This window comes from Acomys minous, assembly GCF_964271855.1.
Source record: "Acomys minous genome assembly, chromosome: 3".
NCBI classification, from domain to species: domain Eukaryota; kingdom Metazoa; phylum Chordata; class Mammalia; order Rodentia; family Muridae; genus Acomys; species Acomys minous.
The window spans coordinates 25,451,165-25,475,283 of NC_140485.1; the positions used below are offsets into that span (position 1 = coordinate 25,451,165).

The 24,119-nt window shown below is 38.6% G+C and overlaps 1 long non-coding RNA gene across 2 annotated transcripts; it reads right to left on the reverse strand.

Annotated features, from left to right (window-relative positions):
• Positions 1–536: 536 nt before the first annotated feature.
• LOC311593419 lies at positions 537–23,602 on the reverse strand. Of its 2 annotated transcripts, XR_014777703.1 has the most exons (6): positions 23,507–23,602; positions 21,561–21,595; positions 20,003–20,044; positions 18,686–18,726; positions 12,963–13,008; positions 537–583 (listed from the first exon to the last, which is right to left on the reverse strand). It is a non-coding gene; the product is annotated as an uncharacterized lncRNA (long non-coding RNA). The 2 variants fall into 2 exon arrangements; XR_014777704.1 differs by lacking the exon at positions 537–583 and having other exon boundaries at positions 12,041–13,008.
• Positions 23,603–24,119: the final 517 nt, after the last annotated feature.

Here is a 24,119-nt window from a genome sequence, read left to right on the forward strand (position 1 = left end):
AGAGCCCACAATTCTTAAACAGTGTGACTCACCATAAGACAGCAAAGGCACACACAACCTCCTTTCAAATAACCACACAAGGATTGCAGTTGGACGGTATGTATATAATAGAGGAAGGATCCTTTCAATTTCTTTTTCTGCCTTGGAAAAAATCTGTGATTTTGCCACAAATATTTCTAAATACAACTTATTAAGCGAGAAGAAAGCATTCATTTATACCCATTGTAGTTTCTTTCCAAAGACTTTCATTACTACTAAGCAAACATACAAAAACAAAACCATATTTTAGCAGGTTATATTTTCCCAAAGACAACACAGAATGACTGGTCATCAGATGAGACTCAAGGCTGACTTCAAAACATTCAGTACTGTGAATAAGCCTTGCATTGCCCACCCTGAACATTGCTTCTCCACCTTGATTGATTTCCCACCTGGTTGCTCTGCCGATGCTACCCCAAGCTACTCAGAAGAGCCATCTTACCTGCTATGGTCATCTTCATCTGGTTATGTTTTGCATTGTGACAACATGTAACATTCTATGTCAACATGCAACAGTAAGAAAGGTCCTGTCATGGATAATTGTCTGCTTTAAAAAAAAAAAAGAAATCTTTGCACTTTGAAGAATGCTTTGTTTTTACAAGATTTATGCAGGTAGAATTTGAACTTCTCTAATAGAGTGAATTGATTTCACTTATGTCTTTGAAAGACTTGACTATATCTGAAATAAGGGGTGATGTTCACAAGACTTTCCAAAAAAAGATCTTCTGAGCTTAAAAGTCAACTCATGAGCAATTGGGAAAGGTACCAGATTTATTTTAGAGCTAGATATTAGTCATAACTAAGCACCACTTTCTTCTGAGTTGATTGTTATATTCTCAGAAATCATTGTAAACTGAGTATAAACCATACACTAAAGTCATCATTGTCATCGTCGTCATCATCATCATCTAAAACTGATATAAAGAAGACCTAGATGTGGCATTTCTAAAACCAAAATTACATTGTATAAGCTGATGGCTTTTGACCCAGTACAATTAGTCTTGCCTGTGGTCAGTACTCCTTTAAGTTTTACCAATAGATGAATTTTTAAAGAAGTTGATTGGAAAAAGATATTACAGCCCGATTTACACACTGTATCATAGGTTCAGTTGTCTACAAGTATGTGCTAAGATGGAGTTTGGAATGGAGAACATTTATTAGAAATCTACAATGCTGATCAGAGAAGGTAGTCAAATGATGACAGAGGCTGAAAGAATGAGATCAACCATACAAGGAATTTATGAGCATAGTCGTCAGTATTGTCCAGTTGTGGGCCAAAGTGGCCAAGCTTTTATATTGATCTCCACAGCCAATCACCGAGCATGGGCTCTGTAGGAATAGTTGTGTCCCTAGACTTATAGCTGGAGCTAATCCTACAGGAATTGATAATAACTTGTTTCATGATAAATGAAGCAACTAGTCTATGCTTAAAAGATAAATAAAATATTCCTCCTGCATTAGTCAGGATTCTTTAGTGTCACAGAACTGATAGATGGATAGATAGGTAGGTAGGTAGATAGATAGATAGATAGATAGATAGATAGATAGATAGATAATAGATAGAAGATAGATAAATTAGAGAGAGAGAGAGAGAGAGAGAGAGAGAGAGAGAGAGAGAGAGAGGGAATATGCGTGTATGTGCACACCTGTGTGATGAACATGTGCAGGTGTGTGTGCAAGTCAACAACACATGCATGTGGATCAAAACCAGCTATCTTCCTCTGTTATTACCTACCCCATTCATTGAGACAGCACCTCACCCTGAACCTTGAGCACCCTCGAGCTTGCTGATTGGCTATATTGACTGATTAATCTGCTCCAGAGATCCGCATGAGCACTGAGGTTACATACAGGCCTCTACTAAGCTTTAAAATGGACTTGGGAGATCCGAACTCAGATCCTGATGCTTGTGAAGCATGCAGCATATCAATTGTGCTAATCATACAGCTTTAAGGTCGGTCTACTGAGTACAGAAGTGACAATTTCCTCTAAGTGGCTTAAAATTACGTGGGAAACTTCAATTCGAAATCTCGTAGTTTGTAAGACTTGCAACTTGTTTCCGATATTCTGGTTCCTCACATTAAACACATAAATTTATGATAGAATGCATGCTGATAGCAGAGAGAAAGAAGCACAGAGATTAAAAGTTGTGAAGTATCACATTGGTGTGCAGTCCTGCCTCTTCCTTTAAATTTGATGATTGATAAGGCAGATTTAACACAAGACATCAGATGGTTCCAGGAGACCTCCTTCAGTAATACAACGGAAACTGTTGGAATGTAGACTGCAAAGGCAGTACCTCAAATCTCCAACACATAAAACATCAAGGTGAGGAAATTAGTTAAAAGGGAATATAGAAGTCTGTGGTCAGCAAACACCTGGATGCTCTTGACCAGTTGTTTGCTTCTCAGGCCACAGAACAAAGCTATTGACTTTGTCTTAATCTTGGCAACAGAAAAAATGGAAAATTATATTATTATAATATTTTCCATATTTTAATTTTTCTTTAGAAAAGAATAAAGTGATACGAACACAGAAAGAAATCCATGCATTAATGTATTAACTTTACATTTTAATTTCCTAAAACACTCAATAGTATCAATTTGAGCCCACAAGTGTACACTGAGAGGGTTTTAGTAAAGTAGTTTCACAACTTTATTTTTCAGGAAACTCTTACTTCAGATTCTGACTGTCCACAACAAAACAGAGAACGGAAGGACCAGTCACCTCATGGATAGCTATCCATTTTCTCCTACATAGTCTAAGATGTCTTCAATGGGCAAGTTCCCAAACATTACTTGAGATAGCAACTACATTGGAGTAGCCTCTATGCTAGCAAATGGCACTTAGGAGTCACCAAGAGTCCCTTGACTCTTCACCATCAGCTGAGTAAACCATCCTCCATCCCTCCAGATCGTCAGTTGGATGGATGGAAATACCCTCTTTTACCCATGGACTCTAGGAGTGATTACAGACTGAGGAGTAACATAACTTCCCATTAGAAGCAAAATGAGCAGTGAATGGTTGTCTTGAGAATATTCTTCTTCCACTTCAGTTTATTTTCCATTTGGGGAAGAATCTCAAGAAGGTGAACTGGTTTAAAATTGATCCTGGAGAACCAAGAACACTAGAGGAAACTGCTTTAATCTATACTTACATGATGACAACTAAACATCAACAGATGATACTTAAAAGAAATGTGGTTCCCATCTTGACAGGCACAGAGAATAATTTATACAGTATTTTCAGGTGTGTGTGTGTGTGTGTGTGTGTGTGTGTGTGTGTGTGTGTGTGTTCAATAGAGCATGTATGGCCAGAGGACATCTCACAGGAGTAGGTTCTCTTCTTCCAACATGTGGGTGCCAGGAATCAAGTGGGTTTCAGACTTAGTGACAAGGGTCTTCACCTGCTATGCCATCTTAGCAGCTCACAGAGAGATTTTAGAGAGCACACCTCTATGGTGTGAGCAGAAAAAGAATGCTGTATTCTGTTGAGCATGGTAATTGAATCATCCAGGTCTTCTTCACTGTACAGCATTCTGTGTGTATATCCACAACGAGTCTGCACTCTGCTCCTCTACACTCCATCTGTAACAGTCTCTGCAGGACTGGCCTTCAGCTACATGATACTTGATCCACTTTGCTTACAGACACAGACACACAGAGTTGGCACTGCCAAAATCTCCGTCCTGGGAAGAAGCAATAGCCAACGATGATCCATGAGACAGTCTGAAAGCTCAGCTTTGTGGCACAGTGGTAAGACCAATTAGAGACCAATTCACACTCCAGAGAACCATACAGGGCCAAGATGGTGCTGGAACTTGGTGTAGCCTCTTCCTTTTTGCTGCAGATCTTCTCTGTTGTCTAACTGGATTTTGCTGAGAATACTCTTAATCCTTTACTTCCTCATGTTTTGTTTTAAACCTTTAGTCTGGAGTCTCTGGTCCATCTCACAGATGAGCCAGGATTTGCTGTGAAGCCTGAAAAGTAGAATACTAGATTTGGAAGTGAAAGTTTGGGGAAGAGCTTGTCTCTACAAAGTCAGAGCAAACAACATGAGAAAATGACCAGGTCAAAATCAGAAGCTTATGGTTTACATTTCTGTACAATAATGAAGAAATTGTGGCTGTACTAAAATACTGCAACAAGGAAAAAGAGAATTGCACCTTGCCCTCAATTCAACTTGATATTTTCTTTCAGATTGTGCCATATAAATATAAAATTCAACTTTTTAAAATTCATGATCAGATTTATCTTTTCTTCCCAGAAAATCTAATAAATAAAATGTGAAATATTCATTTCCAGTAGAAAGAATGTGCAAAATTAATCCTACTAGGGAATGAGAGAATTTCTTTCTGGAAGTTACTACAGCCTGGGTGAAAGCTTGCTTTCCTGCCAATGAGATGAATAAAAATGCATTAGATGTCTTGTATCATATACTCACATGAGAGTGAAAACTACAAAAAAAAAAAAAAGCAACTATTAAGAAAATGTCACCGTAGGTTTCTAGGACCCTCTGGATCCTTCTACTTTGCCATTCTCCCATGCTTCTCTCATCTAGAGTCCCAATAGAACAAGTAGTACAAGTAGAACATTATGATAGGCAGATTTGGGCCCAGGAGTCCTGCTCAAACTAAGGCACCAGCCAAGGACAATACAGGCGGTAAACCTTAAACCCCTACCCAGATCTAGCCAATGGACAGAACATTCTCCACGGTAGAGTGGAGAGTGGGATATGACTTTCTCACATACTCTGGTGCCTCACCTTTGACCATGTCCCCTGGAGGGGGAAACCTGGTGGCACTCAGAGGAAGGACAGCAGGTTACCAAGAAGAGACTTGATACCCTATGAGCATATACAGGGGGAGGTAATCCCCCTCAGGAACAGTCATAGGGTAGGGGAATAAGGGGAAAATGGGAGGGAGGAAAGAATGGGAGGATACAAGGGATGGGATAACCATTGAGATGTAACAAGAATAAATTAATAAAGGAAAAAAAAAGAAGAAAATGTCACTGTTGTTTAACCTTTAGCATGACAACTAAGGACTTTCTTCATCTAGATCTGGACTACATTTCAAACTTTCTGTATCATTTTCCTCTACATACGAAATTATGCATACCTTCACTGATATCCTTACCATTATTTGAAAACACTACCTCACACCCCCATGTTATTTTTTGCAATGCCTTCTATTCCTTTTCTGCCTAATGAGATGATGGTTTTCTATACCTTACTCAACTATCACATTTTCTGGTGTGGTGATTTATCCTAAATATTTTCAGATAGTTTATCATTTCTGTCTCAATATTTAGCTGCCACAAATGCATATTATGACACCTAGTATATAACATTTAGATGCAAACAAGTCATTGGAATCCTAAGGGGTGAAATGTGTTTATTTCATCTTTGTTGCTCATCCATGCTTTATAGGCTGTGACACTACTAATTGTTATAAATTTCTATGAATTTTGACATGAATAAACATAACTCAATAAATTGGAGCCAATTTTAAGAGTTTTTGCATCATAAATTAACTTGAAATATGGCAAAATTCTTGCAATTCATTCAAGAATAAGAAAACATGCCAAATAGCTAGGGAAGACAATAAAGTTGACACCATATACTACTTGCTCTGGTCTCACCCAGCTCCCAGCTAGATCATAAGTGTGCAACTTACACACCAGTAGCAGCTAGGAAAAGGGGTGCCCAAGCTGGCTGATGCAATCTGATCAGCTGAGATTTCTCATATCACTTCCCTGTATTCATCAAAAGGTTTGAAAAGGACAGTGGCTTTCTGAAAACATGATGGATAAGAACTAGAAGAGATTTAGACTGGACTACTGATGCTGACGTTGAAACTCTGACTTTATGGTAAGCCAAGACATTGGCCTCCAACAGTTATGTGAAGAACAGTAATTGACCTCACACATTGGGAACTACACGGTGTCACTGAGCTTTTCTTCCACAGATTCCCTCAATATGCCTCACTAAAATGTCTAGCATTAATTTATTCCACAGTTACTGAATGAAGAGATGGGAAGTTCCAGGTCTCCTGTGTCTCTGAGGTGGCAGCTCACCTTCCCTTTGTGATGCAGGTCATATCCAAACATTAAGAATGCCTTAGTAGTAAATATTGTTTCTCTCAAATGACTCCATTCTTGGGGTATGAGTTTTGTCTCTCCCCTTTTGAATTTTGATGAAATACATAATTAACACAATAAATGAAGTAAGGAGTGTGAGCTGATCTCTTGAATCAAACCACAATCTAAGAAAAATAAGCATCCTAGTTCAAAGCTCTTGGCTTTTGAGAAAGTAGCCCATCCTTCTAATGGTTCCTGGGGTTCACTTTTATTTTTCATTAAAAAATGCTTTTGACGAAATCCCTGAAATACAGTATGAAGGGCCATCCTGCATCTTTCTAATTATAGAATTCACCAGCAATAGTTGATTTCATGTTTTTGATTGTTTGACCTGTATCATAGGAGTTTCTCTTTTTTCCTGCTGGAGCAGTGCCTTCACTTCCTTGGTTGCAGTTCTCAGATTTCTAGATAGAAAATCCTATCAGGAAATCAATTCTTTTTGGACACTCATTTCCCAATTCATTCTCTTGTCTCTGTCTCTGCATTTCTCTCTCTCTCTCTCTCTCTCTCTCTCTCTCTCTCTCTCTCTCTCTCTCTCTCTGTGTGTGTGTGTGTGTGTGTGTGTGTGTGTATCTGTCATATCTCTTTCCTCCTCAAAGCATGCATACACACATGCCTGCATGCACACACACATACAATGTGACAGAGAGACAGAGAGCACAATGAAATGTGACTAATTCCTTAGTTAGCATAATTTTTGACATTTCTATTATATCATTAATGTGAAATTCATACTTTAATTGACTCAAAAAAATCTAGCATCTCGGACTGAGGAAGTATATGTATTCTATTTTCACTCTACAGAGGCTATTGGACCACCCATGGGATAGCTGCTTTATCACACACAGTATTTATGTTGGAAGGTAATCACTAAAAAGTGAAAATGAAAAAACAGTGTATCCGTAGATATGTCTATGTCTATCCCCTCACCTGCCACCACCCCTGTATGGTCACAAGAGTCTACCCCTGTGGAAGCACACTTTGACACACTTCCCTTCTTTCATGTTTTTTTGTTTTAACGTATGTCATTTATTGCTCACATGTTTCCCCTACACACATATATTCCAAAACCTTATCTAATAAAATCTTTAAGTTTTTGTAAATCATCTGAGTGACAGCGTTCACCCACATGCCCAAGAAAATAGACAAGGATTTAAATGTGTGCACATTAGTACTTTCTGATCAGAAAAAGCAAGTGGTGAAACAAATTATAGCTCACTTCAAAGAAACTAATGACAAGATTTCAGGAGGTCCTTAAAGTGGTTTTGTATTTTTTTTTTGTTGCTCAATTTAATTAGTTTCCCAAAATGTCCCCTATTTGTTCATTTCCACCCACCCATAAATAGCTTTATAACATGAATGGCAATGGGACTAAAGTTGAAATTCTCTTCTACCCAATTTACTCTCTTTATCACACTCCTGACTTCCATTCTCTTTGCTAATCCATCCTGAAAACTAAAAACAGTTCTCTGGCTTCATTTTATATACCTAGTTTATTGTTGGTTAATTTATCTCCTGAAATGCTACCACCGTTAAAGCTGTCTCCATAGTTGCTCTCTAGCCCATCAGAGGTGCTGCCTTCTCCTTCTTGCTTCCCAATGTTTCTTCCTAAATGACCACTCTTCTAAGGTCATTCCTCTGTATAAAAATGGTTCCTATTGGCCTACTCCTGGAAGCAGAAAGAATGATCAATATTATTATTTCCCAATGACTCTTACTCAAGATTGCAAGAGGAAGAGTGAGACAGGGTTGGGGCCTCACAGATGTCTTGAGGTATTGGTATGTTGTGCCTGTAAGTGATCATCTTCTAAATGTACTTAACTGAACAAGGAAAATAAGTATGAGAAGCAGACAAGAAGGGGAGAAGGAAAAAAAGGAATTGAGGTTGGCTATGAGGAAAGGATGGGGTGGCAGAGAAAGGGGGTTGGTGGATACTCATATAAGAAAAAATATCTGTTCCTTTCCAGATGCTTCCTTCCCTTCAATGTCCAGATTTTTCTATTTGTGTAAGTCCCACTATTAATAAAACAACAACAACAAAACCAAAATTCTTCTGAAAACATAATAAGAGTGAAATCCTGAAGCTGTAGGAAAGGCACATGATACGCCTCGGCTTTCTTTATTTCCTGGAAGAAACCAAATCACAGAAACTAGCTTCATCCCAATACTCCAATTTAGAAAGGGGAAATAGAAATTTACTTTTGTGACTTTCTCTCATAAAAGCCAGAACACCTCATATGTTGAACCTACATGGTCCAGAGGTACAATTTAGCATCTCTTCTCTTCTTTTAACATGTTTTTCGCCACTCTTTGCCCATATTAGTGTGTCAAGAAGAATACTGAATCTGAAAAAGGACAGATACTCAGATGCTTTTTTGGCACACAATATAAAAAGTTAAAAACTTTAAAACTGGAAAGCAAGATTTCTCAGTTCTATGCTTTAAAAATGAAAATAAGAGGCCATAATCTTGAACGAGCAAGGAGGGTTGGTTATATGGGAAACCTTGGATGGAAGAACAAGGGGAAATGATGTGATTATATTATAATCTCAAAAGAATAAAAGAAATCATTTAAAAAGAAAATTAATGAGAGGATATGACTGAGAGGAAACAAGAGGAATGGAAGTATTCATTAACCAAAAATGTTTCTATCTTAAATAAGAAGCAACACATAATAACCATTGCTAATTTTAATGTTGAGTTTAGCTCTTTAAGTCACCCTGTAAAAAATCCATTGGGAAGTAGACCCTAATGTGAAGGAGTTGAGTTAAGGTCTTTTAATTAAATTTAAAGATTTTTTTTACCCACGGGAAAGGGCATAATTAGCTGTTTTCTAATGCATCTGACCTAAAGATGCTTGAATCAGCAGATAATTGAATGTATTAAAAGAAGTAGCAAATTCTAATTATGAGTCTAAGTTGTTGGGGTAGAGAAAAAAAGAGGCCACTCATTATTTATTCAAGAGAGTTCTCACAAATGGAGGAAGAGAAAGGGGAACAGGCAATTACCAACTGTCTCGGGCCAGCACATGTGCACCCTCACATGGCAGCTCTCAGAAGAGCTGGGAAGTGCAGGACATGAGTCATTGTGTTGTTCCCATGAAAGCTCTCCATCTGCATGCCAAATAAATTAGTACTAAAAATAGAGTCTATCACTCACAGTGAGCGTCCCAGCTGGACTGCAGCCTGCCTTATAGATTACCTTCCAAGTGCTTGGCTTTGGCATGTTGCGCTGATGTTTCTGAAGATGCACAAACCCAAATCACCACACTAACAAGGTGTTCTCAGATAAATCTCTACTGAATAAGTACTTGGGCCCTCTGGTTCTCATACACCTGCAAGTAAGACATTCTCTTTTCAGAAAAGAAAACAAGACTCATAAAATCCTAGCCAGAAGTTATTTTATTAGAATTGTTCCTAAATATTTGTATATTGAAATGTTATCTTAAGTATTGTTACGCTTATTATTTTGTGTACAATTCCTAAAAGTGGTTCACAAAATAAGTTCAAATAATAAACTCAAGCAATTCAAATCAGCAAAAGTGAACATGATAGATTCTGTGTTTGTTGAAACTGCTTCTCCACTCAAAACAAAGGATGTCATTAGTTACTGTGACAGTCTGCTGAGCGCTTTATCCCTTATCTAATGTGTGCCTTGGGGTGATTTACTTACACACTACTCTTGTTTATTTGAACTAATGGAAACTTGGTTGTTCCTACTACATGCCATAAGAACATTTGGCTTTAATTCGCATTAATACATCATTAAGCATCAAGCATTCTTCTTTCTCTTATTAGTCTTAAGTAATTAATAGGCAGTCATATTGATATGAATCGAATAAAACAAAACTCGGATGTTGAGTACATTGATAATTTGTGAGTTATTTTTCCTCTTTTTGAATATGTAGAAAATATAACTTCATTTCTGATTCCTGTATCCATTTAACAAGTAGAATTTACAGTATATTGCCCAGGATGATAATGATGGTGGAAGAGATCATAGTGATGACGATGGTGATGATAGGAGGGGTGTTCAGGATGATGGTGGTTATGATGATAAAGACGGTAGTGATGATTAAACTGCATAGTTAAGAACATTTAAAACCATTGAGACTGAGAATCCCTTACACAGAGAATTTCAATTTTAAGCTATGTTAAAGACTATATAGAAGTATATGAATCCAGCTAATAAAGCAATAAAGTTAGGGCAGAAGAACCACCTCAACGGTTAGAAGTGCATTCTACTTTTAGAGTTCAGGTGGCCCACAGCAACCTGTAACTCTAGCTGAAGGGGACACGGCGCGCTTTCCTGGCCTCCGTGGGCATATGAACTCACTCATGTGCGCATTCCCGCACACAGAGTCTGTTGAATGTGTTAGTCCTTTTCGATGGCGTGCCTTGGGGTGATTCACTTACATAGAAACTGTTCTTTTTTTATTCAAATTAATGGAAAATTAGGTGTCCATACAACAGGCCATGAAAACATTTGGCTTTAATTTCCATTAATACAGTATTAAGTATTAAACAATCTTCTTTCTCTTATTAATCTTAGGTAACATCTAACTAAAAATAAAAATAAATCTTTAAAAAAGAAAATAGGGAAGTAGCAGACACATTTCATTAGAAGAGGAAATTAAACCCTGAATTTAAAATAATCATGACAGAATTTTTGTATATTACTATTTTGTTTATTTTTATTATTATTATTATTATTATTATTATTATTATTATTATTATTATTATTATTATTACTATTACTATTATTATTATTATTATTATTATGCTTTAAAATACTAAAAATGTTTATTAGATGACAACCACTTTAGGTGCTATCTTGTCTAATCTTCACAACAATTGAATATAATGGTTGTTATTTTCCCCCATGCATAGATAAAGCAGGTAAATGCCGATAGTACCCAGCCATGCAGACAGAAAATGGGAGTTGATCGTGTATATATTATATGGTGTTGATTACCATGTAGTTAATGTTATAATAAAATGTATATATAAAAAAGTGTATCCTCCATAAATATGGAGCTATGTGACCCTGCCCTAACTTCATTTGTAAGCCCTCGTCTCTCTTTACATGCCTTGAGGTTTTCTTCAGTGCCTTTAGTTTTCAGCATTTATGATTTATACTTCTCTTATTTGTGTATAACTAGAAATTTTATTCTGGTTAGTATTGCCAATAATGAAGCTGAACTCTCTTGGTTTCTTATTTAATTATTATTTCAGTAGACAGAAACAAGTAATTTTTATATAATAAGTTGCATCTGGAAATGGTACAAAATTCATTTAGTTGTGCTAGAATATGTCTGTAAATTTCTATATTGTCTATAACTCTGATATTTTTTCATTTTCCAATTATACTGTTAACTTACTTTTCTTGACATATTGCTTTGGTTACAATTGTCAGTAAAATAATGGATATGGCAAGGGTGGAGAACCTTTTGTTATTCCCAAAGGTGAGCAAAAAAAAAAAAAAACTGTTCTTTTTTTTCATTTTTATGTATTGATTACTTATGCTATATTTCATAAAATTTTATGTAGTGCTTTTCTTATTGTTAATAACATTTTCCACTTTTCACTTCTAAAAAAAAGACTGTATCCATTACACATGTGTATGTAAATAAGATATCATATCAAATAATACATATGATTATAAATCTACAAAGAATATGGCTAATATCATGTGTCATTGGACTGATCCACAGAGTGCTAAAATATTTTACTGGATTTGGTTTTGAGTATTTGTAGGAGGTAGTTTTCAATGAGATTAACACTGAAATTGATAGACTGAACACAGAATATTCCCTCTTAAGTGTAGAAAGGCTTTATCCATTTGACAAGCAAAATACAACAAACTTGACCTCCCCACAAGAAGGAGGTTCTCTTGGGGCATTTCTAATAGAGCTGTTGAGTTTTACATACTTTGGTCTTAACACTGAAAACACTGCTGTTTCCATTCTTCAATCTCCCTGGCCTTCAGATTTCACACTACATCTTAGATCCCCAGGTTATTGACTGACTCATTTACCCATATACAGTATTCATTGTAGGGCACTGAGAAATAACACAAGCACTCGGGAGGCAGAGGCAAGTGGATCGCTGTGAGTTTGTGGCCAGCCTGGCCTACAAAGCAAGTCTAGGACAGCCAAGGCTACACAGAGAAACCCTGTATCAACAAAACAAACAAACAAGCAAAAAGATAGTATTGGCTAGTGTTTACTAAAGAGCAGGTGTGTATTGCAAGAATTTTATCTGCATCACTTAATGGATTACCAAGACAAGCTAAGCTTTCATGACGACTAGTTTATAAGAAACTGAGACCATAAGAGGATAAGCAACATTTCGGAGGTTATACAACTCACAATTTAAGGACTCGGATCTTAAGCAAAGGCAATTTGACATCAGTGCTTGTCTCATAAACGCTCTATTATAACATAGCTTCATGTTCAGAAGACCCTGATACACAAGCAGTCCTCTCAATTTCTTGCTCTAACAAACGTTTTTCACTCCTTATTCTGTGTTCTCTGAAACCCAGCCAGGAACTCACAGCTTGGGAGGTCAGCTGCTCTAGTGGAGAACTGTGATTTTGCCAAATGGACATAGAGGTAAATTGCCATTAAATTTATCTTTATACCATAGGTTAGTACGACTCTCAATTTCCATCACAGAAGCTCCTTTGTGCAGAATGCATCAGTTAACATAGAGACTGACAACTGGTCAAAGTACAGAGAATGTCACTGTAGACTAGGTGGGTTTCCGGTTAGTTTATACTTTACCACAATTAGTGTGTATGAGCTAGGGCATCTTCATAGATTCTTGCCCCTGGAGGAAAAAAAGAAGTTACAAGAACTGAATATTAACTTGCACAATGAGATGATTAACAGTAAGAAAATCATAAGAAAGCCTTGAAGTATTAAAGTTTCATCTTCTCAAAGTGGCTTTTTACTCTAGGAATTTTTAGGATTAATTATCTCACCAAATATAAGAAGTAAAACCAGAATTATCTTAAGCAGTGATTATTAACAATGATAATACAAGAAGAGGATGTTCAATTATACTTAGTAGATATTTTTTTCTAGCCCTGTCTAACAATCAGTATTGTTTTTCATTACTGATTGGTTCTTGATTACAATTTTTCATTTGAACATGCAATTTTGTTGTTCTACATATAAAATTATAAATGGGGAAATTTTTATGTCCTTACAATAATCTCAGTTAACTATGGGTATAATCATACCCATCATGTGGACCATTATCCAAATTGCAGACATAGTCTGTGAGAAGAACAAAGTTGCACTCATTTGCTTGCCAAACCCAAAACTTGCAAGAAATACCAATTGTCCTCAATAATTTCTCAGAAGCTACGGCAGGGTGTGTAACATAGTATATAGTGACACAAGCAAAGGGGTGATTAAAAATGACTCCATTGCACAAGAGGAATGTGGGAAATATCTAGCAGTGAGATATACACAGCTGTATTAAGTCTCTTTTGAACAGTTAATAAGCATTAGTACATTGTGATACAAAGCAGGGATGCCACTACGGAATAGCTGGCACTTCCACCTTAAGCACTGACTTATCTCCAAATCTACCTTTCTTCAAAACTAATTGCCAAAGTCTCAAATATTTAACATGTTAAACACAGCTACTCTAAAGAGTCTTGATGGTTTTTAAATAATCCTAAGATTCAGATGTATTTCATAAATCCACATAAATGGTTTGCTTCTGAAAAATATCTTGACTCTCAGTCTAAGTCACATTCTGTTTCTGATGTCCTCTGGGCTTTTAAAATACTTCGGGTTTCAGATAGAATAGTTATTGAAATTTACACAGACAATGGTCTCTAAATCGAAATCACAGCCAAACCATCATGGACTCTTTCACTATGCATGTTTCTGAAAACTGAAAAGACAATATATCATTCTAAATTTAGATAGTCTTAGAAACTCTAAAATGACATTATCAAAAGATATAGATCAATGATTATGTATCCTTGGATAATTGAAAAATTAAAGCACAATTTAGATCTACAAAATCACTGCCCTGAACATATATATATATATATATATAAAACTTTCCCACTTACACGGACTTTATAATGATATATGAAATGAATATTAAGAAGTTAAGAAATCTGTTGTAAAGTATCTTGTGCCAGACCTATCAGCTCAGTTCCCCCAACATGGGTATTCTAACAAAATAAATAAAAGGACTATTCTATTATCCCAATTTTTAAAAATATCTACAATAAATATTAGTAAACTTAGGTGAAATTTCATGATTCCAGATTAGTAACTCCAAGTCCAGGTGATATGTGCAAGCTAAGCTTACTTTTCTCTCTTTTTAAAAATTATTTATTTATTTTTATTTCATGTGTGTGAGTGTTTTGCCTGCATTATGCGTATGAGTCATGTCCGTGGAGTATCCAGAGGATCAAGAAACGGGCGCCAGATTCCCTTGGAGCTTGAGTTGCAATTAGTTTTGAGTTCCCATGTGGGTGTTGGGAATTAAACTTGGGTTCTCTGGAAGAGCAGCCAGTGCTGATACCCTCTGAGCTACCTTTCCATCCCCTGTGTTATGGGGCTAATTATAATATCAACACTCAGTTCTGCACTTTACATACTTACTACTTCAATGCAGGCAAGGATATCAACTTTAAATGTCTTGCAAATTCTTAGAGAATTGATTTTCCAGAACTCAACCAGTGGTCCTAGACTTACTATGCAAAATATTTGCTGGGAAGTATGGCTCAAGCATCTGGGGGAACGTGCAGTAAAATAGAATTACAGTAGCTTTTATACGCTTGCGGTTGGCTCTGCTGGAACTCAAAATTAGCCTTTACATCTGTGTTAGAGGATTCAAAGAGATCCACTCGTCTTATGATCAAGGAGAACATGCAGTAGTTACCCCCGGTCTGCTTACCCAACAGGGTGCACAGCCACGAGCTCAGATTAGCACAGCAATCATGAAGTCATGAATGAAATCCATAATGCATAAATACACCTTCACGGTCTTGTGATTTCTTGCCTTCCCTTAGGAAAACCCAAACATTCTCTCTTTGGCATTCACTCACCTCTGTTTTTAATCACCAGGGTAGGGAAATATTTAGAAGGAACGGACGAATAATTTTTTTTGAAAACAATACAAAATACGAACAGAGGACTTGGATATGCTTAGCACCTTGAGAGAGGGCGAGGAAAGAAAGGAGGAGATTGCAGAATAATGATCAGTTCCTCCGTATCTGTTCCTGTTTGCTGAGTGCAGCCAAAAATGATCATCACAACTCTCCTGGTAACTCTGAGAGGATCTGATGGAAGACATGGCCTGGTGATTATGCAAATGTATCAAGCTGCCTCCATCTCTAGACTGCACCTCTTTCCCCTTCAGTGTCAGGCCAAGCCTACCACATAGGCAGCACAATACATGGCTAGAGTTGAAGCAAGGAAACTTCAAGGTTGAACGCAGCCCATAAGGGCAGCTGAAGAGAAAGTTTCTAGAGATTATAACAGTGAACGCCAAAGAACTTAGCTTTAGGAATTGACCATTCTTACAACTTGGAGTGGAACAATCATTACACCGTATTTGTGCAAGCTACATATTTTCATATCACTAAAACCAGAAGGTATCTTAAAATTAATAGGTAGTTTAGTGGTAATGTCTATTTTCTTTGAACTTCTTTTATTAACTCAATGGTGTATCTTGATTCACTGTAAACTCTGTGAATGAGTCATACCTTTCCAATCATCATTATTTTTCTTTATTCCAGATAATCTGTTGTATTCCATCACACATAAAGTTTGCAACATAGTGCATGCTTAACAAATGTTTATTAAAGAAAAGAATAATGTGAAAGAGTTGAAAAGATATTCACATTTAAAACTCGACTGTTTTCCTAGAAATGTTTAGTTTTAATATGTGCTAAACATGGTAGAGCTGCTGGGTTACCTCATCTAATGTTGCCAGTGGCAGTGCTGTACTTCTGTTATTTCTCAGGGAGAGGGAGGAACCGGGATAAGGAGGAAGAAAGCTCAAACACAGATGAGGAAGAGGAAAGTAGCAAGTGCCTTTCAGTGAGTGAAAGAAGAAACAAAGCATTGCACAATGCTGCCTCAAGAGAACAATCCAAGAAAAAACTTAGGTCACACTTTGAAAGAGGATAGCAACAGAAGTGAAAGCCAAGAATGGTGTACGAATGGGGAAATGTTGGTTGAGTTGACAGTAAAACAAACAAACAAACCCAAAACCAAAAAACAAACAACAAAAACAAAACTAGCTATCTTGTGCATTCCCTGGTTGAAGTACCTAAGTAGTTATCTAAAGTGGTGAAGAAAGCAGGGATTTTCACCATCATTATTTTATCCATATATTAAAACACCCTAGGATATGAGGGGAGAATAAGAAGTAAACATTATTATTATTATTATTATTATTATTATTATTATTATTATTATTACAATTTTCAATTCTGTGTTGCCAACCAACTTGAAGTTATCACATAATACCCTTCAATAGGTTATTTTCCAAATAGTAAATATTTGATGCAGGGACAAAAAGGACCTGAAAGTACTCACCCCCACATCAAAAAAGCAACTTATTACAGCAGAGTAAAAATACGTCTTCATCTACTGGTGTGACTACAGACACAGGTTATTGGTGTGACTATTCCATTAGTTGAAGGTGGCATGCCAGGTCCACAGACACCATCTTCAGAAGCTCAGTGGAGTGTCTCCCATCACTCCTGTTAGTTGGTATACAATAATGTGGAGCAAATGACTTGGCCACCAGGACAGGGTAAGAGAAAGGACAACAGTCTGTCCATTACACTTCTCATATCAATTATGAAGGTTAAGTAAAGGAGTATGAGGCTGAGTTTCAGGAAATTTGATTAGCATGGATAGATGGCATCTGATACCAACTAAAACACAGAGGTCACTTTTTGTCTACACCCTGGCAATTCCTTTGTTCCACCTATTTCAGGGTCCTTTGTTAGCAATCTATGTTGCTTTTCTTTCTTGGCTAGGGTCCATCCCAGAAGTGATAACAAATTACAGCACCTCCACGTTTTCTTTAAACAGATTTAGTGTATCTGGTTTTATGTTGAGGTCTTTAATCCACCTGCACTTGAGTTTTGCGCATGGTCATAAATATGGATCTACTTGTAACTTTCTCTATGTAGAGATGCAGTTAGCCCAACACCATTTGTTGAGGGTATTATCTTTTTTCCATTGTATGGATTTGGCTTCTTTGTAAAAAATCAAGTGTCCATAGGCGTGTGTATTTATTTCTGGGTCTTCTACTTGATTCCGTTGATCAACCAGCCATGCTATTTTCATTACTGTTGCATTATAGTATAGCTGGAGATCACAGATGGCGATTCCTCCCGAGGATCTTTTATTGTACAGAATTATTTTAGCTACTCTAGGTTTTCTTGTGTTTTTTTTTTTCATATGAAGTTGAGAATTGATCTTTCAAGGTCTTCAAAATATTGTGTAGGTATTTTGATAGGAATTGCACTGAATCTGTAAATTGCTTTCGGTAAGATGGCCATTTTTACTATGTTGATTTTCCTGATCCATGGACAAGGGAGATCTTTCCATTTGCTATTGGACACCAGATAAGAAGACTATGAAAGAATGGGAAGATAGAATTCCCAGAGTGTCCAGGATCCCCCACAAGAAGACCATCAAGGCTGGTCGATCTGGACCCAAGGGATTTGCCCAAACTGATACACCAACCATGGACAAGACATGCAGTAAACGCAGACCTCTTATTCAGATCTAGCCAATAGACAGCTCATTCTCTACAGCTGTGGGGAGAGAGAGGGGGGATTGCCTCTGACATGAACTCTAGTGCCCCCTATTTGACCACTTCCCCTTGGCAGGGGTGTGGGAGGGGGCTACTGGTACTCAGAGGAAAGGGAAACAGGCTATCCCGATTAGACCTGATAGGCTGTGGTCATATCCTGTTCTGTCAGAGGTCTAGGGTGAAAGAGGAAGAGGGGAATGGGAAGACACAAGTGAGTGGATAAAAATCCAGATGTAATCTGAATAAATTATTACAAATTAAAAATAAAACACACACAGATTACAGCATCCCATAGACTATTGTATCCTCTCAATGACTGAGTCAAGATGCACTGTCTTTTCCTTGGTGGAGGCAAAAGTGAGTTACACAAAGGTAACTGCCCCACAGTTCCATATAGAGAGGTTGGAATTCTCATTAAAATTCTCTTCAGGCTCACCCTCACTCAAAATCCCCAGTGAGGACAATTCTCTGTCCTCTGCCCTCTGATTACATTATTCTTATTCTCTCATTCCTTATGGATAGTACTCACATTCTCTATTTCTTAGTTCAATACCGTCCTTAAAATGAGTCACCCTTCAACAAAAGTTAAGATCAGAGCAACATGAATTACATTGAAAACCCTGCCAGGCATTCGAAAGCCTTCCTCTCAGAGGTTTGATTTGAAAGAGTGAGCATGTGTTATTAATTACATTACCTTGTGTTCTAGGGCACTCAATCATATTATTCAGAAACTGCCTGGAAAAAAAAATAATCACATCAGCTCATATTCGAGTTCCATTGATCTATTATAAAATGAAGTTTGTTAGTAAATCAACAGCTGTCTAATTAAACGTAAGGTCCACTCACTCAATATGAGGGAATACATGCCTAGTCCTGCCCACCGAGACCATTGCTAGTGGTGGAGGCCATGGGACCTAGAGAAGAACCTCACACTCCCACTGCCTTGAACAGGAATAACTTCTAACTTACGCCCACTGATATGTGCAGTGTTCACCCTTCATTAAAGAAGCTTCTTTTCGCAGCAGGAGACCATCACAGAAAGCCACAACTGGCCAAAATGCAGAGAACTACATGACATAGGCTTCCCTTTCACAACACAAAACTACTCGTGAGGCTTGGGAAACATTTTGGAAAGAGAGGGGAACTGTGAGATCTGTCTGCTGCAAGATTGTGTCTTCTAGATAAGACATCGCAAGTGCGGTCATGGGAAGATCCGAATGGTGACATTAGTTGCCGTATTAACATCGGTGGTGGAGGTCTCACAAGGCCCCGCTACGACATGAAGAACTACCGACAATTTATGACTGCCTAGAGAAGGAAAATCAACCTTCCCCGGGGGTGAGCTCTGTAATTGTCTACCTAATACCAAGTAGTCAGCCCTAAACCCATATACACTTGAGTAGCCCTAAATGATTCACTCCCTGTGGGAGACGAAGCCCAAATCTAAAGAACGGGCTTGGAGAAAACAGTGTGCAGCAGAGGAGGCGCGTTTAATGACAGCCTGGTAACCAGGCTCCCACAGAGGGGTTAGCAATAAGCACGTGGTCCCTAGCACACCAAGACCTAACCCAGCTCCTCAATGGCGGAGTCCAGCTACGCAGACAGCACAGCGGAAGTCGGGCTTATTGTGGTTTCCTGGCTACTTCTGCCTCAGAACAGAAGGGACAAGAAAATGTCTGCAGGGTCCATTTGGTCAGGAATGAGTTCAAAAACATCAGTGAGTTGCAGTGGTGGGGAAACTGAGGGTCAACCACCGCACCCCACCCCACCCCCCGTGGAGGCAGTTAAAGTAGATGCCAGCAGTAAGCCAGGGTACTAGCATGCATGCGTGTGAAAAATGACGCCAATTGCACTTCACGTCCAGGGTCTTCTTGCCCCACACCCCAAATCTCAGCCCAATAACCTAACCACGGAAACAAATAGATGCCAGCGGATAGGCAGTCACTAAAGTATCTCAACAGTATTCTCAAACCTGCCATTGCCATTCAAATCAAGAAAAATCCCAGCCAACCTGAACCAAAGGAGATGTGACAACTCCTGTAGCCTTGGGATCCTGAAACAGAAGAAAAAAAAAGAGAGAGAGAGAGAGAGAGAGAGAGAGAGATGTGGTGAAGAGAGAGAATTGCATGCCGCCTATATGAACCTTAGTTAATAATAATACATCAATATTGATTCGTTAATAGTGATATGTCCCCTAATAATGCAAAATGTTAGGCTTACCAGGTGGGAGCCACCCCCTGGGGCTAATCTCAGCAACAGCAAGATTAATATGGGGGAAAATTGTTTAGGACATTTTATAAGCCCTATGAGTCAGGCTTACCATTAAATCTAACTCTCCTCTAAAATGAGCATTTATTTTAAATGAAACACATGCATGGATGTGCACAGAAGCCCCACACAGCATTCCCCTGGAAAGGTTGACACTGGCACCCCTTCTAGACTACAAATCTCATCTTTATATGTTTTACAGATGGGGGGGGGGCTGTTATGCTAAATAATTGCTAAAAGGATAAGCGTCCCATGTAATTGAAGGAAGGGGGGTTCAGCGTCCACAGGGCAGCTAACTGTGCGGTAAGGAAACAAAACCCCTGTTAAGATTACTTTGGGGTGGGGGTGGGGCAGGCATGGTAGAGCCCTGTGAAGCCTGAGACAAGGCAAGCCTTTTCCACTCTTAGAAACTATTGCAGGATTTGACCTTACTGTGAGAGAGTGGCCCAAAATGCTGGGCTGAAATTGAAAGAAAGAAAAGTGAACAGGAGGGTGCAAGCTGGCGCTGACAGCAGCAGCGTGTAGCAGTCTCTCAGAACCACTACCTGAATTTACAAAATCTACCGTAGCCTCTATTGCTGTGAGACAAAACAGAAAGAATATATACTAAATTCTGAAGGTTATAATGAGACACAGAAAAGTATATCAGGATATCCCTGGCAGCCATCACACAGTCTGTCTGGTGAGGGATACAGGAAGTTCAGGTGTTCCTCAGAGATGATAAAGTACAGATGCAGCTACATTACGGTACCTGTTTAATGGCAGGGACGTAAGAGTGCACAGTAGCTCACGAAATGCCACGTACAAAGCAATTGCTAAATTTTACTTGATTGTCTTTCTGTGGGATTGTCCATGGCTGTTTATGGGTTGGGTTTATTTTCCTGTTAACTGCATGTCTCTTTGACTAAACTTGTAAGAAAATACGTGTCTTGGCAGTTTGAGGAACATAATAGGTTTTGGCACACAATAGACATTTTCTTATTTAGCACAGATTTCTGAGCGTTACTTGTAAGTTGTGAAATCAGTCACAGAACGATTTTTTGTTGTTGTTGTTCTCGTAGAATTTACACTCTAATTATAGTGGATTACGATGGTAGGAGATGAGAGATGAGACTGAAAAGTAGAGTCAGAGAGAAGGGGAGTTGAAAGGGGAAACCGGCTTCAAGGGTAAGCAGGGTGATTGTGTGAAAGGACATTTGACCATAAACTTCAAAGAACTAGCAATGTCGTCCACGAAGACATCTGACCTCCAAGAATTGCAAGCAGAGAAACAGGCTGCTGACCCTAAGGTTCAAACTCACCTGACACGTCCAAAACTCAATCCAGGTCAGGGTCACTATAGCAATAAAAGAAAGAAAAGAAGGAGACACAGCTAGGGACAACCATGTTGCACAGCTCCCGGTGAGCCTTTACAGAGAACTTCCCTCTAGTGAATGCAGCTTCGATGTTTGGAGCTTACATTGGCTGCCTTGCGGGCACCAGGCTTTCTGGTGTTTGCAGCCAATACAGAGATCTTGAGGAGTGACTGGCTGTCACAATTTTGGGGAATACACATTCCTATGATGAAAATTAGTCAGATGCTAAATATATTAAAGTGTAACCAACAAGATTAGATAATAGATCCAACAAATAGTTTAAATGTATAAACATTGCTCATCATTGAGTAGTAGGCATGCAGCATTGAGTGCCAAAAATTTGATAAGCATTTCTGAGCAAAGCAGTTTACAATAAAACAATATCCATGATTAATCACATTAATAATGTGTGTGTTACTGATATGTGCATAAGTATGTATATGTGTGCATGTGTATCTCCAAGTGTAATCTGCATCTGTGTGTATATGTGTGCACCCATGTGGATGTATGTGGTATGTTTATATGTATGTATGTATGTATGTATGTATGTATGTAAGTATGAATGTATATTCTTGTATATGTGTTTTCATGTAGGCATGTGTGTATATGGGTCCATATGTGCATGAGTGTCTGTGTGTGCATCAGTATATGTGCATATATGTATTTATGGGTTTATCTGTATGCTTATATATGTTTATCATTATGTGCATATGGATGGATGGATGTTCATATATCTTTCTTTATATGTGTATATATGCATTTGTGTCTGTATGAGTGTATATGTGCATCTGTGTGAGTGGTGTGTGTGTGTGTGTGTTTGTGTGTGTGTATGTCTTTGTATATGTCTGTCTGTGTGAGTGTATGCGCATCCGTGTGTGTGTGTGTGTGTGTGTGTGTGTGTGTGTGTGTGTGTGTGTGTTACTATGATGGCAACAACATGACTGTTTTGGCCATAAGTTACCAAATCAGCATACAGCATATAATCTCCCAGAGCTTTGAAATGGGGCAGAATCTGAAATGCACTAACCAATACGCGTGAGGAGTGATAATGATGTTGAACTCATTTGTCACAGATGCTGTAAAGGTCGCCTCACCTGCTCATAAAACATATCATGTTCTGATTTCAACCTAATTTCAGGGTCTGTGTCTTGGGTAGGCATGTGAGTTTGTCTCTGCTTATATTGCTATAATTCTCCTGTTTTTTGAGAAAGAGATCAGCGAAGTGTCAGTGAAATTATAATCGTCCACAGTCCCAGCCCCCACCGTTAAGCAGCTTGCTGGCCCTCGTGGCTGTTTTACCAGTGTGCTCAATAAAGAACAGAGGGGCCAAAAAATTGTTGATAGAGTGAAGAGGACCAGTGTCTCCATCGGGTATGGCTTCCTCTCATCAGTACAAGAAAGTGATAGATTAATTCTGGAGACTTTGGAGAAACTAAGAAAGGGATGAGATAGTGCTAGTTTCTTTTCTTCATTAATGACAGTGGAGGACATGCAGTATTATGTCTACAGAGGCCAGAGGACCACGTTGTGGAGTTCGCTCTCTCCTTTCCCCCTTTACATAGGTTCAACAGGATTGAACTTGGGTCACCAGGCTTGCCTGGCAAGCATCTTTATTTCCTGAGCCATCATTCTTATGCTTTTTTCCACCTTCTGGCAATGGTTCTGAGTCCTCACATAGGAAATAACTGAGATTAATGATTTACTTTTCAAAGTGAATGTGTGTGTGTGTGTGTGTGTGTGTGTGTGTGTGTGTGTGTTCTCACCATGTGACCACAAGTCTGGAGCCTGAGCTTAACTCATAAAGTATAAAACACCGTCTTTCTCCTGACTTTTCAGGAAGGGTGATGTTTTATTTGCTTAAGGAATGTTGGGAGCAGGGCATATTTCCTCACCTGAAAAAAGCAGGCTTTTGATAGTCAGGACATGTCCAGGTTTCCCAAAATCAGCTCTCCGGTAGCAGCAGTAGCATGCCTTTTCCAGCTTATGCTGAAATGACAAGACATCGAGAGCCGTGATGGAGCTGAATCAGGAGTCAAGAGACCAGGAATGTTGGCCTCGGCCTTGAACGTTATTTTTATATCCTATAGCCACCCTGAGTCACCATGCCTTTCTGAAGACAAATGAAATCATTTCATCTGCTCAGCGCAATCTTATCCCCCTCCAACTCAATGAAGATGCTATGCATTGTGAGCAAACTCTCTCCTCAGCTGAATTTAGAAGCTGCTCGTGACAGAGCTTCCTATGTCTATTCACAGTGCTGCCTGGCTGTGGAGCAGAGAGAAGGCCTGGGCATTTGCATTTCTCATGGGGGGGGTCTACTCTCATGGCCAAGAAACACATGAAGAGGGGTCTTACTGGCGCAGCGCCCCAATAGGGTCCCATTCATGCCTGCCACTCATTGCCGGAGAAAGAGCCCAACAGCAGGCTCTGCTCTCATAAAGAGCTCTGCCTGACTCAGGAAGACATGGCTTTTTGTTCAGCACCATGGGACCCTGTGTGACACTC